The 17757-nt window shown below is 36.4% G+C and overlaps 1 long non-coding RNA gene across 3 annotated transcripts; it reads left to right on the forward strand.

The window, feature by feature from the left end:
* The first annotated feature begins 4508 nt into the window (after nt 1–4508).
* LOC109260344 (uncharacterized) lies at nt 4509–11726 on the forward strand. 3 transcript variants are annotated; one of them, XR_008421131.1, is made up of 3 exons: nt 4509–4736; nt 10860–10978; nt 11508–11726. It is a non-coding gene; the product is annotated as an uncharacterized LOC109260344 (long non-coding RNA). The 3 variants fall into 3 exon arrangements; XR_008421106.1 differs by having other exon boundaries at nt 10860–10964; nt 11508–11718; XR_002076961.2 differs by lacking the exons at nt 10860–10978; nt 11508–11726 and adding exons at nt 5393–5498; nt 6292–7697.
* Nucleotides 11727–17757: the final 6031 nt, after the last annotated feature.

A 17757-nucleotide genomic window follows, 5' to 3' on the forward strand; every position in this document is an offset into this window, starting at 1 on the left:
ATTCACCAATATCCTTCTATATTCACCTTATTTCATTGAAAAAGTTTTTATTTATTTTTAAGTTTATTTATTTATTTTGAGAGAGAGAGAGAGTGCAAGTGGGTGAGGGGAAGGGAGGGAGAGAGAGAGAGAGAGAGAGAGAGAGAGAGAGAGAGAGAGAGAGAGAATCCCAAGCAGGCTCCTCAGTGTCATTGCAGAGTTCAATGTGGGGCTCAAACTCACAAACTATGAGATCATGACCTGAGCTGAGATCAAGAGTCAGAAGCATAGCTGACTGAGCCACCCAAGTGTCTCTCTACAGCATCTTTATATTATTCTCTGGATCATATTCAGGTGGTTGGTTGTAGGGTACAGACAACCTAGATTTTTATAAAATCTGGGTTCCTACCAGAATGTCAGTTATGACAGTTTTGGCAAGAGGGAATGAGACAAATAGGATTTGAAAACAGACTGTTTGGTGTGAAGAGAACAAAAGGAAGCTGTTAATTGAAAAAATCATCTTGATAATAAAGTCAGAAACCTTTTAACAAAAAAGTAAATTCTTTATTTTTTTCAACAGTCTGCTGGATTTGCAATTACCTTTAAATAAGAACTTTCTTAGTGTTAATATTAAGCTTTTGTAGTATCAGAAACTCTCTGTATCCTTAAAATGTTAATATCCCTTGAAGGCAGTATTTTCACATTTTAGAAAAGTATGTAAGCTTGCTTCCAGAATTATTGAAGTACAAATACATTTCTGCTGTGTTGTAGGTTTCATATTGTACACATGAATTATTTTATTTAGATTTTTAAAATCATCAGAGGGTAGAATATTTTGCCCTATTTTATTTTTGTTTGTTTGTTTGTTTATTTTATTGTAGTAAGAAACTTAACATGAGAACTATTCTCTAAAAAATTTTAGTGCCCAGTACAGTACCGTATATTAATGTACCGCAGATCTCTAGAACTTACTTATCTTGCATAACTAAAACATTATACCAACTGTACAGGAATTCACTATTCTCCCTTCCCCAGCCCCTGACAACACCATTTACTCTGATTCTATGAGTGATCTTTTTTTTTTTTTTTTAAATGTAAGCTCTATGCCTTACGTGGGGCTTGAGCTCACGACCTTGAAATCAAGAGTATGACTTGTCATGTTAAATAGCTCATATAAATGTCCTTCTATGACTGGCTTATTTCATTTAGTATGATGTCTTCTCAGTTCATTCATGTTATCATATATGGCAAAATTTCCTTCTTTTTAAAATCCAAATAATATTCCATTTTATGTATATATCACATTTTAAAAATCCATTCATATATTGATGGACATTTAGATTGTTTTTATATCTTGGTTATTGTGAATAATAATGTTATGAACATGGGTGTACAAATATCTGTTCAAGACCTGCTTTTACTACTTTTGTGTTTATGCCCATAAGGGAATTGGATGGTAATAGATCCAATGATCTAGATCATATGGTAATTCAATTTTTAATTGTTTAAAGAAACTGTCATTTGGTTTTCCATACTGACACTATTTTATATTTGAAACAATAATTTTATAAAAGTTTAATTTCAGGGGTGCCTGGGTGGCTCAGTCAGTTAAACGTCCCACTTCAGTTCTGATCATGATTTCATAGTTTGTGGGTTCAAGCCCAGCATCGGGCTTTGCACTGACAGTGAGGAGCCTGCTTGGGATCCTCTCTCTCTCTTTCTCTCTCTGCCCTTCACCCATTTGCACTGTTTCTTAAATTAATAAACTTTAAAAAAAAGTTTCATTTTCATATTGTTCACCTGAAACTAATATTATGCTGTATGTTCATCAACTGTAATTTAAATAAAAACTTAAAAAAATGTTTAGAAAGGTAGTAAGGAAAAAAAAATGTTTCAACTTCTCCACATCACTTACCTTTTTTGTTTTTGTTTTTAACAATTGCCAGCCTAACAGGAGTGAGGTGATATCTCATTGTAGTTTTGATTTTAATTTCTCTGATGATTAGTAATGTTGAGTATTTTCTCACATACCTGTTGACCATTTAGAAGATTTTTTTGGATGTCCATCGACTAATGAATGAATAAGGAAGATGTGTATATACACATTGGAATATTACCTAGCCATCAAAAACAATGTAAGCTTGCCATTTGCAATGATTTGGATGGAGCTAGAATGTATTATGTTAAGTGAAATAAGTCAGTCAGAGAAAGACAAATACCATATGATTTCACTCATCTCTGTAATTTAACTAAAAAAACTGGTGAACGTATGGGAAGGTGAAAAAAAATAGAGAGAAGGAAACAAACCATATGAGACTATTAAAGACAGAGAACAAAATATGGTTGATGAAGGGAGGTGGGGGGATGGGCCAGATAGGTGATGAGTATTAAGGAGGGCACTCGTTGTGATGAACACTAGGTGTTGTATGTAGGTGATGAATCACTGAATTCTACTCCTGAAACAAATACTGCACTGTATGTTAACTAACTAGAATTTAAGTAAAAAATTGAAAAGGGAAAAAAAATGTTTTCTTTGGAGAAATGTCTATTTAAGTTCTTTGCCCACATTTCAGTTCATTTATTTTTAAATTAGGTTATTGAGTTGTAGCTATTTTTTATACATTTTGGATGCTAATCCCTAATCATATGCATATTATTTATAAATATTTTCTCCAACTCCATAGGTTACCTATTCAGTTTATCATTTCTTTGTTGTACAGAAGATTTTTTAGTTTGATTTAGTGCCCCTGTTTATTTAATTTTTGTTACTTGTGCTTTCAGTGTCATAGCCAATAAATCATTGCATAAATTGTGAAGTTTTTCCCTAGGATTTTCAAAATTTCAGGCCTTATATTTAAATTTTTAATCAATTTTAATCCTTTTTGCATTGGTATTTGTGTGCAGTTTAAGAAAAATATCCAATTTCATTATTTGCATGTGGATATCTCATTTTCTCAGCACAACTTGTTGAAGAAACTAATCTTTTCACCATTGTGGAATCTTGGCAACCATGTCAAGAATCAGCTGATCATACATGTGTGGAATTTGTTGACAAAATTCAACTGAGGGGAGCCTGGGTGGCTCAGTGTGTTGACCCTCTGACTCTTGATTTTGGCTTGAGTCATAGTCTTACAGTTGGTCGGATCAAGCCCCCCCCCCCCCCCCCCCCCCCCGTCAGGCTCCTCACTAACAGCATTGAGCCTGTTTGGGATTCCCTCTCTCCCTTTCTCTATTCCTTCCACACTCACTCTCTCTCTCTCTCAAAATAAATAAATGAACTTAAAAAAAAACTCAACTGAGTAAACTTGAAGGTCTACTTGGCTTTATTAAATGATTCATGAATTGGACAGCATCCCAGCTAGCAAGTAGAGGGGGCCTCCAAAGGGCTATAGAAAAGGAAAGAGTTCTTTTTTTTTTTTTTTAAGTAGGCTATATTCCCAGCATTGAGCCCAAAGTGGGGCTTTAACCCAAAACCCTGAGATCAAGACCTGAACTGAGATCAAGAGCTGGACACTTAACTGACTGATCCACCCAAGTGTCCCACAAGGGAAAGGTTTTTAAAGGCAAAGCAAGGAAGTTATAAACATAAAAAAAAGATTATGTTAGATGAGGGAACCTTCTTTTGGGCACAAGAGTCTCATTAGGTGTATTACCCCATCTTCCTTTGGAGACGTGAAAAGGGTATATATGACAGAATAATATATTAGTGCTGACCAGAAAATTCCTTACTGACCAGTTAAGACTACATTTCTGGGGGGAAAGTTGGAACTGCAATTAGGTTAGGGATTAAGCCCCAGTGTGGTGACTTGGCCTAAGACACATCATTTTGGGTGTTTGGTTTTCCTTTTAACAGGAAAACCTGTTCATTTCTGGGCTCTCTCTTCTGTTCTGTTGGTCTGTATGGTGCCCTGCCCAAGGAGGCTGTGGGAAATGCTCTTTGGTGCTGGGTGTTTGTGGTCATGCTTTTGGAGGTACAGGACTGGAGGCTAGGCTCAGCAACTGTGCAGGGCTGTGAATTTGCTTCCTTGCCTGGGTGGGGCTGTGTATGGGCTCCACAGCTGCCTTGGCTTGTTGGCTAGAAATCCAAGTGAGACATAACTGCCAGTCAAAGTCCTGAACCAGATAATGTCACCAGACTGGCTCTGCAGATGGGCAGGATCCCTGGCTACGATCTCTGCTTTATACCTCTGCAAGCTGAGATTTGGCCCACCAAGATCTGGGCTGTTATTGATAGAAGCTCTGTGCCTCTTCTCCAGCTCTATCTGATGCCTGATGGTCAAGCTTTTTGGATTCCCCTGTGGATCCTGTTGAGGCAAGATCTGAGTTGCCCTCCCAAGAAGTGTTCCACAGTGCTGAGGAAGTTGTATGTCCATCTTGGGTCTCTTTTTTCCATTGGAAAAACTACAGGTCCAGGGGTCTTCTCAGTTCTGTGCTGTGTCATCCTGGGGGAAAGACCATGTGGTTAGAGCATAGCCACTCCCCTCACCCTTTTAAGTGGTTCTCCTCTGTTTCTAGTGCAGAGGGGTGTGTTTGCCTCACTCCTAGGTTCTGAGATTTTGTCAGTGGTGTCTTGTCTCTGGATACTTGCTAGTTGGGGGTCTTCTTATGAAGGCTCTGAAGTCATGAATGAGCTGTGTCACCACATTGGTGACGTTGCTTCTTTTTTCTTCAGTTTTTTTTTTCCTAACCCACTGAGGTTCTTTAAGACAAAGCTTTGACTCATTGTCAGGACATTCATGGAACTCCACTTCTATTAGGTCAGTTACTGGAGGTTTATTTTGTTCCTTTGATTGTGTCTTGTTTCCCTGAATTCCTGTTTGTTGTAGCTTTGCATTTGGAAAAACAGCTACCTCTCCCAGCCTTTATAGCCTGGCTCCACCAGTCTGCCTGGTGAGAAATTTTGGGAGCCTCTCACATGTTTTCTATGCTTGTGACTTCTCTGGATTTGTGCATGTAGACTTCTAATTAAAATGATTTCCTGCTCTGTTTGTTTTCTCCAGAAGCCCATTAAGTCTTGTTGGCTCTGGTGTCTGACTGTTATACCATGGTCTGAGACCCTGGAGGCAGGATCTATTCTTTTCCTTCCCACCTGATAGAGAAGATTCAGTGTTTGTTTGTTTGTTTGTTTTGTACATTCTCTCAATCTCACAGAGCTGTTCCATTGCCTCAAGCTACCTACTCTCTTTCTTTTGTTCTTATCTGCCCCTATCAAACTATATCAGTCCCTACAGCATCCCTAGTGAGATGACACAGAAAGCAGGTCCTTGGTACCCACTGACAGGTGGGGAATTTGGAGCAGGCTCCACTCTGCTCTCTTACCCCTAGGGGAGAAGCCTCAGGTTCTGCTCTTTATCTCCATCTTACAGAGCTGTGTTGGCCACAGCAAGACACCCACCTCTTCTTTTTTTCTTAGCTGCCCCAGACAACAAAATGATGGTATTTCTCCCTGTTGCTGTCTTACTTTTATACTCATCTCAATCACTGCATCTTCTTCTCTGGATTCTGGACTTCTCATAAAGGTATTTTGGTCCATATGCCATTGTTAAATTGATTTTTTTGTGGAAAAATGAGGTGTGGGGCTTCCTATTTCGTCATCTTGCCAACATTTCTGTAGCATTTTTTAATGTTTATTTATCTTTGAGAGAGAGAGACAAGCGGGAGAGGGGCAGAGAGAGAGAGAGAGAGAGAGAGAGAGAGAGACTGAATCTGAAGTAGGCTCCAGGCTCTGAGCTGTCAGCACAGAGCCCAATGTGGGGCTTGAACTCACAAACTGTGAGATCACGACCTGAGCTAAACTTGGACTCCCAACCAACTGAGCCACCCAGGTGCCCCTCTGTAGCATTTTAAAATAAAATTCTAAGGGTTAAAAGCAGGGCATTTTATTTATTTTTATTATTTTTTAAATGATTTAAATGATTTCAGGAGTAGAATTTAGTGATTCATCACTTACATATGACACCCAGTGCTCATCACAAGTGCCCTCCTTAATGCCCATCACCCTTCTAGATCATCCCCCCCATCCAACAACCCCTCAGCACCTCTAGTTTGTTCTCTGTATTTTTGTCTCTTATGGCACGCCTCCCTCACTGTTTTTATCTTATTTCTAAAGCAGGGCTGTTTAAATTTCAATCAGGAAGGAGAATTCAGAGACTTTATTTGAGGAATCATTAAAAAATAACTATGAAAAGAGTAGTTTGAGAACAGAAAGCCGTATCATAATTAGCTAATATTTCAGTTGCAATGAAGTCTATCATTTTTACTTTTAAATTAACTTGTTTCATAGTTGTATTAATTGCTATGTGTTTCTTACAGTAAGCATGGGAGTAGCAGAGAGCCTCTTAGGAAGTGTTCCCTTAAGGACAACTGTGCTGCTGTTCTACCTTATGGAAACTTGAAAAAAGTGTAATGAGACCTCCCAAGAAGCATATCTGCATGAGGGAAGTGATTTTCTTTTTACTTTCTGAACAATAAATGTCTCTTCAGGCTATGACCACACCTTCTTTATGATGGGGTCTAGGTGTGTGTAGACCCCAGCAAAACCTGGTTACTGGGAAAAAGTAGACTAATGCTTCCTGTTGAGTATAATTCTGCCAGAATAATAAGTATCAGAACATATTGTGCTGGTTCAGTATTTGCTTATGTAAAACCCTTAGAACAGTAACTCACAGATGTGGGCTTGTAATTTTTATTATTTGTAAATTAATTATCTTTGTTCATTGTTTTGGTATGCATATGTATAATAGCTGCTAAAGTTACAATAACAAACTACCCCAAAGAAGGTGGTTTAAACAACAGAATTTTGTTTTCTCGCAGTTCTGGCGGGAAGTCTGAGGTCAAGGTGTTAACATGGTTGGTTTCCTCTGAGGCCATTCTCATTGGCTTGTACGTGGCCATTTTATCCCAGTGTCTTCACATGTTTTTTTTTTTTTTTTCTCTCTGTATGTGCCTGTGTTCTAATTGCCTCCTGTTATGAGGGCACTAGTCATATTGGCTTAGGGCCCACACTACTAAGTTTATCTTATAGTAGTTACTTCTTTAAAGATCTTACATCCAAACACAGTCACATTGTTAAATTCTGGGAGTTAAGATGTCAAAATATAAATTTGCAGTTCATAAAAATGTGTACTTTTACACGTTGATGTGTAAGAAATCTTGTATTTGAGGATGTTGATGATGTAATGTTTGGTTATACAATGCATATACTTCTTAGGTTAATACTATGGATTTGTTTTTCTGCCTTTAAAGAAATTGGCCCATTTAGCAGAAGATATAAATAGACATTTTTCCAAAGAATACATCCAGATGGCTAGCAGACACATGAAAATATGCTCAATATGACTCATCATCAGGGAAATACAAATGAAAACCACAATGAGATACCACCTCACATCTGTCAGAATGACTAAAATTACAACACAGGAAGCAACAGATGTTGGCGAGGATGCAGAGAAAGGGGAACACTTTTGCACTGTTGGTGGGAATGCAAACTGGTGCAGCTACTCTGGGAAACAGTGTGGAGGTTCCTTAAAAATTAAAAATAGAACTACTCTACAATTCAGAAATTGCACTATTCGGTATTTATCCAAAGGATACAAAGATGCTGATTCAAAGGGGAATGTGCACCCCTATGTTTATAGTAGTGCTATCAACAATAACCAAATTATGGAAAGGGCCCAAATGTCCATCCAGTGATGAATGAATAAAGAAGATGTAGTATGTATACATCTACATGATGTATACATCATACAATGGAATATTACTCAACCATCAAAAAGAATGAAATCTTGCCATTTGCAATGATGTAGATAGAGCTAAAGTATATTATGCTAAGTGAAATAAATCAGTCAGAGAAAGACAAATACCATATGATATTACTCATATGTGGAATTTAAGAAACAAAACAGATGAACATAGTGGGAGAAAAGAGAGAAGCAAACCATAAAACAAACTTTTAATGATAGAGAACAAATTGAGAGTTGCTGGAGGGGAGGTGGGCAGGGGAATGGGTATATATATATACACATCTTTTTTACCTATTCATCTATCGATGGACACTTTGGATACTTACATAATTTGGACATGCAGACATCATTTTGGTATCTTGTTTTCATTTCCTTTGGCTATATACCCAGAAGTGGGATTTCTGGATCATAAGGTAGTTTTATTCTTAATTTTTTGAAGAACCTCCAAATTGATTTTCATTGTGGCTGAATCAATTTACATTCCTACAAATAATGCACAAGTGTCCCTATCTCTCCATATCCTCAGCAACACTCACTATCTGTTGTCTTTTTATGATAGTCATTCTAATAAGTGTGAGGTAATACCTCATTGTAGGTGTGATATTCATTTCCTTAATGATTAGTGATGTTGAGCACATTTTCATGTACTTATTGGCCATTTGGATGTCTTCTTTGGGGAAAAATGTCTATTCAGTTCCTTTGCTCATTTTTTTTCAATCAGATTGTTTATTTGTTTCTGAGTTGCATGTGTTCTTTATAAATTTTGGATATTAACTCCTTATCAGACTCCTTTTCCCATTCCATAGGCTGCCTATTTTGTATTTTGTTGGTTGTTTCTTTTGCTGCTCAGAAGTTTTACAATTTGATGTAGGCCCAGCTGATTTTGTCTTCATTACTTACACTTTTGGTCTAGTATTCAAAAAAATTTGTTAGGACTAATATCAAAGAGGTTTTCTCCTGTGTATTCTTCTAGGAAGTTTATGGCTTCAGGTCTTATGTTTACATCTTTAATCAATTTTGAGTTAATTTTTGGGAATATTGTAAGATAGGGGTTCAATTTTATTTTTCCAATAGCATTTATTGAAGAAACTATCTGTCCTCCACTGTGTGTTCTTGGCTCCCTTGTCAAATATTAGTTGAATGTATATGTGAGGATTCTGGGTTCTTAATCCTGCTGCACTGGTCTATGAGTCTATTTTTGTGCCAGAGCCACACTGTATGATTACTATAACTTTGTAGTATAGTTAAAATTAGCAAGTGTGATGCTTCTAGATATGCTATTCATTCTCAGATTTTCTTGGCACTATCCATGGTCTTCAGTGTTTCCATACAAATTTTAGAATTGTTTTTTCTATTTCTGTGAAAATACCATTTTTCTCTTTTTTTAAGTTTATTTATTTAACTTTGAGTGAGAGAGAGAGAGAGAGAATCTCAATACCATTGAGATTTTGATAGCGATTGCATTGAATCTATAGATGGTTTTTGGTAGGATGGACATTTTAATAATATTAATTCTTCTGATTTATAAGCATGAGATATCCTCCCAATTGTTTGTGTTTTCTGTGATTTCTTTCATTAAAGTCTTGTAGTTTTCATTGTATAGATCCTTCACTTCCTGGGTTAAATTTATGCTTAAGTATTTTATTATTTTTGATGCCCTTGTGAATAGTATTGCTATTTTTTCAATTAGTTCATTGTTAGTGCACAGAAATGCAATAGATTTTTTTTTGTATGTTGAATTTATATCTTGCAACTTTATTGAATCCCTTGATTAGTTTCATTAGTTTTTTTTTTGGCTGAGTCCTTAACATTGTCTCTATATAATATCATATTATCTGCAAATAAAGACCATTTTTTGTCTTCCTTTATGATTCAGATGTCTTTTATTTCTTTATCTTACCTAATTGCTCTGGCTAGAAATGCCAGTACTATTTTGAATGAATAGCCAGAGTGGGCACACTTTTCTTATTCCTGAGTTTAGAGAAAAAGCTTTCAATCTTTCACTATTCAGTATCATGTTAGCTGTGGATTTGCTCTACAAGACCTTTACTATGTTGCAGTATGTTTCTTAATTTTTTGAGGGTTTTTGTCATAGAGGGATATTGTATTTTATCAAATGCGTTTTCTGGATCTATTGAGAGAATCATATGATTTTCGCCTTTTAGTCAATTAATGTGGTATATCATATTTATTGATTTGCATATGTTGAACTATCCCAACTTCCCAGGAATGGGTCCCACTTGATTATAATGCATCATCTTTTTAATGTGCTTTTGATGAGGGACCATAAAGCAAGCTGAGGGCCAAGCACAAGCTAGCATTACCTGCTTCCCCACCCCCATGTGCGATATGTGTGGCTTTCCATTTCTCAGGCACTCCTGGCTGCCCAAGGACAAAGGGAAGGACAAAAGACAAATCATTAAGCTGATAAAGTCTCCATGAGTTTACAAATATCTTTGTAAAATACAAGAAAAAGGAAATCAATAGCCTAATCTCCAGAAACCTATAGACTCAGTTTCCTGGAACCCCAACATCACCTCCCCTCCACAGTGATGTGGGAAACAAAGTCAAGAACGAAATGGCAGATAAAATTGAAAGTCATTATAACCTGCAGCCCATTGACAAATACTTGAGACAAATACAAAGTATAACATTTCTTCAGGAACTCCCTACTATCTTAATATTAATGCTTTACTAGAGGGAAAAGCAACCTTACGTTGGCAATAGCTAGGCCTCCAGTAATCTGTGAGTCTTTAGCTTATGAAAATCTCTCTGGAACTTCTGGTTTGCCTTTACTGCCCCAATTCAATAGTATACAACCAGTGCACAACCTCAGTGCAGCTCTTCCTGCCCACAGGTCCTGTTCCTTGATTTAATAAAATCCCAATTTTGCATCAAAGACGTCTTCAAGAATTCTTTCTTGGCTGTCAGCTCTGGATCTCCACCCCCCACCCTCAAACCTCATCACTGTTTGATAGGGAAAATTTATGTTATAAGATGGCCAACAAGACTGATAGGGGAATTCTAGTCCCCGCCCAAAGACTCTCCTTCTGGGTTCTTCTTCCTGCCCCTCGTGCCAAGCTGACAAATTGCCACTAATGCGGAAGTAACAGACTATAAATTGTTCCCCATGCTTAGCCCCAGGACTCAGACCTCTGGAGAGTGATGTCCTCTGAGCCTGCCGGTGTGAAATAAACCTCCTGCCTTCCAAGATGTCCGAGTGCTGCTTGGTTCTTCCGCTGGGTAATCCAGACCAGGTTCTGTAACATGTTGAATTTGGTTTGCTAATTTTTTTGAGATTTTTTACATCTATATTCACAAGAGATATTGATCTATAATTTTCTTTTCTTGTACTATCTATATCTGGTTCTTGTATGAGGTTAATGCTAGCTTCATAAATCAGCATGAGAATTTTTCATACTCTAAATTTTCTGAAAGATTTTAAGAATAATTGGATTCATTTTGGTTTCAATATTTGGTAAAATTCACCAGGAAAAGCATCTGGTTCTGGAATTTTCTGTAGTCAGGGGTTTTAAATTGCTGATTCAGTATCCTTACTCATTGATCTCTTCACATTTTCTATTTCTTGATTCAGTCTTAATAAGTTTTATGTTTCTAGGAATTTAGCCATTTCTTCCTGGTTATCCAATTAGTTGGCATATATACTTGCTCATAATAGTTTCTTGTGATCATATGTATTTCTGTGATATCAGTTGTAATGTCTCTACTTTCATTTCTCTCTTTTTTTTTTTTTAAATTTGTAATGCTTACTTATTTTTGAGATAGAGACAGAGCATGAGAGGAGGAGGAGCAGAGAAAGAGACACAGAGTCTGAAGTAGGCTCCAGTCTCTGAGCTGTCAGCACAGAGCCTGATGCGGGGCTCAAAGTCACCAACTGGGAGATCATGACCTGAGCTGAAGTCCAGCGCTTAACTGACTGACCCACCCAGGTGCCCCTCTACTTTCATTTCTGATTTTATTTATGAACCTTCTGTTTTTATCAAAAATTCAGACATAATTGAAATATAATATTATATTAGTTTCAGGTGTACAATATAATAGTTTGGTAGTAGCATATACTGTGAAATGATTACCACAGTGAGTATAGTTAACATCCATCAGCATACATAGTTATATATTTTTTCTTGTCAATGAAAACTTTTAACATTTACTGTCTTAGCAACATTCAAATATACAATAAAGTATTAGTAACTAGAGTCACCTGCTATACACTACCTTCCCATGACTTATTTCTTTTATAGTTGAAATTTGTACTTTCTAACCTGCTTTACCCATCTCATCCAACCTTGCCTCTGGCAACCAACAATCTGTTCTCTGTCTCTATGCACTCATTTTTGTTTTGTTTTGTTTTAGAGTCCACAAATAAATGAGACCATACAGTATTTGTCTTTCTGTGTCTAACTTATTACACTTAGCATAATGCCTTCAAGGTCTATCCATATTGTCGCAAATAGCAAGATTTCCTTCTTCTTGTATAGCTAAATGGTATTCCATTGTGTATATATACCATATTTCTTTATCCCATTCATCTACTGATGAACTCTTAAGTTGTTTTCATATCTCAGTTCTTATAAATTATGCTGCATTGAACATGGGAGTCATATATATTTTTTGAGTTAATGTTTTCACTTTCTTCAAGTAAATAACAATAAAGAATTGTTAGATCAAAAGATAGTTCTGTTTCTTAGTTTTTTGAAGAACTTCCATACTGTTTTCCAGAGTGCCTACACCAATTTACATTCCTCCCAACAGTGCAATAGGATTCCCCTTTCTGTACATCCTCACTGACTCTTGTTGTTTCTTGAGTTGTTAATTTTAGTCATTCTGACAGGTGTGAGATGACATCTCATTGTAGTTTTGATTTGTATTTCCTTGATGATGAGTGATGCTGAGCACTTTTTCATTTACCTGTTGGATTGCTGTATGTCTTCTTGGGCGAAAAATGTCTGTTAAGATTGTCTGCCAATTTTTTTAATCATATCTTTTTGCTATTGAATTGATTAGTGATGTTGATATAGTTAGTGATGTTTATATGTTTTGGATATAACACGTTATCAGATATATGATTTTCAAATGTTTGTTTTCCCATTTTTTAGGTTCTCTTTTCATAGTGTTGATGACTTCCTTTGCTGTGCAGAAACTTTTAGTCTGATACAGTCTTACTTGTTTATTTCTGCTTTTGGTGTCAAATCCAAAAAATCATTGTCAGGACTGATGTCAAGGAGATTACCCCCTAGGATTTCTTCTAGAAGTTTATGATTTCAGGTTTTATGTTTAAATTTGTCATCCATTTCAAGTTAATTTTTGTATATGGTGTAAGAAAGTGGTCTAGTTTCATTCTTCTGCATGTCTCTGTCCAGTTTTCCCCAACACCATTTGTTGAAGAGATAATCTTTTTCCCATTGTATATTCACAACTTTTGTCATAAATTAATTTACTGCATATGTGTGGGTGTATTCTGGAATCTCTGTTCTGTCCCACTGATTTCTGTGTCTAGTTTTTAGTCAAATCCATACTCTTTTGATTACTATAGTTTGCAATATAGATTGAAATTAGGGAGCATAATGCATCCTACTTAGTTCTTTTCCTCAAGATCATTTTGGCTATTTGGGGTCTTTTATGGTACCATACAAATTTTAGGATTGTTTGTTCTATTTCTGGACTGAGTCTTCTCTTTTTTTTTTTTTTTTTTTTAATTTATTTTTTAATATATGAAATTTACTGTCAAATTGGTTTCCATACAACACCCAGTGCTCATCCCAAAAGGTGCCCTCCTCAATACCCATCACCCACCCTGCCCTCCCTCCCACCCCCCATCAATCCTCAGTTTGTTCTCAGTTTTTAACAGTCTCTTATGCTTTGGCTCTCTCCCACTCTAACCTCTTTTTTTTTTTTTTTTTTTTTTTCCTTCCCCTCCCCCCTGGGTTTCTGTTATGTTCTCTTTTTATCTTAGTCTAGGTAAGGGTTTGCCAATTTGTTTATCTTTTTCAAAACCAGCTATTAGTGTAATTTATTTGTTTTTTTCTTCCTTTTTTTAAACTTTTTATAAAGTTTATTTATTTTGAGAGAGAGAGAGAGAGAGAGAGAGAGAGAACAAGCACAAATGGGGGAAGGGCAGAGGGAGAGAGGGAGAAAGAATCCCAGGCAGGCTCCACACTGTCAGTGCAGAGCCCAATGTGGGGTTCAAAACCATGAACCATGAGATCATGACCTGAGGCAAAGTCAGATGTTCAACTGACTGAGCCACTCAGGTGCCCCATTTTTTCCTTTTTTTAAATTTAAATTTTAGTTAGTTAATATACAGTGCAATATTTTTTTAAAGAGAATTCAGTGATTCATCACGTACATACAATACTCAGTGCATACATACAATATCCATCAAAACAAGGGCTCTCCCTAATACCCATCACTCATCTAGCCCATCTCCCACTCACCATCCCTAATCACCCCTCAGTTTGTTGTGTATCATTAAGAGTCCTTGTGGTTTCTTTCCTTTTCTTCCTTTTCTTCCCTCTCTTCCTATATGTTCATCTGTTTTGCTTCTTAAATTACACATATGAGTGAAATCATATGGTATTTGTCTTTCTCTGACTGATTTATTTCACTTAGCATAATACTCTCTAGCTCCATCCATGTCATGACAAATGGCAAGATTTCATTGTGTATATATACCACATCTTTATCCATTCTTCAGTCATTTGGGCTCTCACCATAGTTTGGCTATTGTTGATAATGCTATGAACATTAGGGTACACGTGCCCCTTCAAATCTGTGTTTTTGTATCCTTTGGGTTAACAATCAATAGTGCAATTGTTGGATTGTAAGGTAGTTCTTTAAAAAAAAAAGATGTTTGTTTATTTTTGAAGGAGAGAGAGAAGAGTGTGAGGGGGGAGGGGCAGAGAGAGGGAGACACAGAATCTGAAGCAGGCTCCAGGCTCTGAGTTGTCAGCACAGAGCCCGATGCGGGGTTCAAACACATAAACCATGAAATCATGACTGGAGCCAAAGTTGGAGGCTTAACCGACTGAGACCTAGGCGCCCCTGGATTGTAAAGTAGTTTTATTTTTGGTTTTGTTGAGGATCTTCCATACTGTTTTCTGTAGTGGCTGCACCAGCTTGTACTCCCACGGGCAGTTCAAAAGTGTTCCCCTTTTTCTGCGTCCTTGCCAACATCTGTTGTTTCTTGTGTTGTTAATTTTAGCCATTTTGACAGGTGTGAGGTGGTATCTTATTGTGGTTTTGATTTGTATTTCCGTGATGATGAGTGATATTGAGCATCTTTTCATGTGTCTGTTAGTCATATGTCTGTCTTCTTTGAAAAGTATCTATTCATGACTTTTGGTTACATCTTAACTGGGTTATTTGTTTTTTGGGTGCTGAGTTTGATAAGTTCTTTATAGATTTTGGATACTAACACTTTTTCAGGTATGTGATTTGCAAGTATCTTCTCCAATTCCATTGGTTGTCTTTTAGTTTTGTTGTTTCCTTCACTGAGCAGAAGCTTTTTATTTTGATGAAGTCCCAATAGTTTACGTTTGCTTTTATTTCCCTTGCCTTCAGCAACGTGTCTAAGAAGTTGCTGTAGCTGAGGTCAAAGAGGTTGCTGCCTGTGTTCTCCTCTAGGATGTTGATGATTTCCTGTCTCACATTTAGGTCTTTCATCCATTTTGAAGTTACTTTTCTGTATGGTGTAAGAAAGTGGTCCAGTTTCATTCTTCTGCACATTGCTATCCAGTTTTCCCAGCACCATTTGTTGAAGAGACTGTCTTTTTCCATTGGATACTCTTTCCTGCTTTGTCAAAAATTAGTTGACCATATGTTTGTGGGTCCATTTCTGGGTTTTCTATCTGTTCCATTCATCTCTGTGTCTGTGATTGTGCCATATTGTTATGATGACTACAGCTTTGAAATATAACTTGAAAACCGGAATTGTGATGCCTCCAGTTTTGTTTTTCTTTTTCAGGACTGCTTTGGCTATTTGGGATCTTTTGTGGTTCCATAGAAATTTTAGGGTTTTTTGTTGGAGCTCTGAGAAAAATGTAGTTGTTATTTTGCTAGGGATTGCATTGAATGTGTAGATTGCTTTGGGTAGTATAGACATTTTAACAATATTTGCTCTTTCAGTCCTTGAGAATGGGATGCTTTACCATTACTTTCTGTCTTCAATTTCGTTGCCAAGTTTTCTAGTTTTCAGAGTATAGATCTTTTACCTCCTTTATTAGGTTTATTCCTAGGTATCTTATTGTTTTTGGTGCAATTGCAAATGGGATTCATTCCGTGATTTCTCTTTTTGCTCCTTTGTTTTGGTGTATAGAAATGCAACAGATTTCTGCACATTGATTTTATATACTGTGACTTTGTTGATTTCTTGTATTAATTCTAGCATTTTTTTTTTTTTGGTGCGGTCTTTTGGATTTTCTACATAGACTATCATGTTGTCTGCAGATAGTAAAAGTTTGACATCTTCCTTGCTGATTTGGATGCCTTTTATTTCCTCTTGTTGTCTGATTGAGGCTAAGACTTCCAGCACGATGTTAAATAGTTATGGTGAGAGTGGACATTTTTGTCCATTACTGACCTTAGGGGAAAGGCTCTCAGGTTTTCCCCATTGAGGATGATTTTAGCTACAGGCCTTACATATACGGCTTTTATGATGCTGAGGTATGTTCCTTCTATCCCTACTTTGTTGAGAGTTTTTATTAAGAATGGATGCTATATTTTGTCAAATTTTTTGGATGCATTGGGAAGATCATATGATTCTTATCTTTTATTAATGTGGTGTATGACATTGATTTGCAAATATTGAACCAGCCCTGCAGCCCAGGAATAAATCCCACTTGATCATGGTGAATAATTCTTTTAATGTACTGTTTAATTTAATTTGCTAATATCTTGTTGAGAATTTTTGCATCTGTGTTTATCAGGGATATTGGCCTGTAATTCTCCTTCTTATTGGGGTCTTTGGTTTTGGAATCAAGGTAATGCTGGCTTCATAGAATGGGTTTGGAAGTTTTCCTTCTATTTCTATTTTTTGGAACAATTTGAAAGGACTAAATATTAACTCTTCTTTAATTATTTAGTAGAATTCCCCTGGGAAGCCATCTGGTCCAAGGCTCTTGTTTTTTAGGAGATTTTTGATAATCGATTCAATTTCTTTTCTGATTATGGGTCTGTTCAAATTTTCTACTTCTTCCTGTTTCAGTGTTGGTTGTGTCTGAGTTTCTAGGAATTTTTCCATTTTTTCCATATTGCCCAATTTGTTGACATATAATTTTTAATAATATTCTTTTATAATTGTTTGTATTTCTGTGGTGTTAGTTGTAATCTCTCCTCTGTCATGCGTGATTTTATATCTTTGTGTCCTTTCTTTTTCCTTCTTGATAAGTTTGGCTATGGGTTTATCAATTTTGTTAATTCTCTCAAAGAACCAACTCTCAGTTTGGGTTGATCTGTTTAATGTGTGGACCTAAATCTTAAGTGACTGTCTTAGAGGCAGCATATATTTGACTCTTTTTAAAATCCATTCAGCCACTCTGTGACTTTTGATTGGAGAATTCAATCCGTTTACATTTATAGTATTATTGATATGTAAGAACCTACTAATTCCATCTTGTTAATTGCTTTCTGGCCATTTTGTAAGTCCTACTCTCCCCCCCCCCCCCCATACTGCCGACTATTGTAGATTGATGACCTTTTATTGTGGTAGACTGTAATTTCCTGTCTTTATATTTTTGAATTGACTCTAGGTTTTTCCTTTTTGGTTACCGTGTGCCTTACATAAAATATTCTAATGATATAACAATCCATAGTACACTGATAGCTACTTTGATTTTTTTTAACTAAAACTCTAGATGTCTCTCCTATGTTATGTTTTTAGTGGCTCAGTTTAACTCTTTTTTATTCTGTGTATTTGTTAAGAAAATATAGTATCTATAGTTATTTTTTGTGCTCTTTTCCTCTAACCTTTATAATATAGTTAACTTATTAACATATCATCATATTACAGAATTAAAGT

Source organism: Panthera pardus, unplaced genomic scaffold (genome assembly GCF_024362965.1).
Source record: "Panthera pardus isolate Hobbes unplaced genomic scaffold, ASM2436296v1 HiC_scaffold_1, whole genome shotgun sequence".
Lineage (NCBI taxonomy): Eukaryota > Metazoa > Chordata > Mammalia > Carnivora > Felidae > Panthera > Panthera pardus.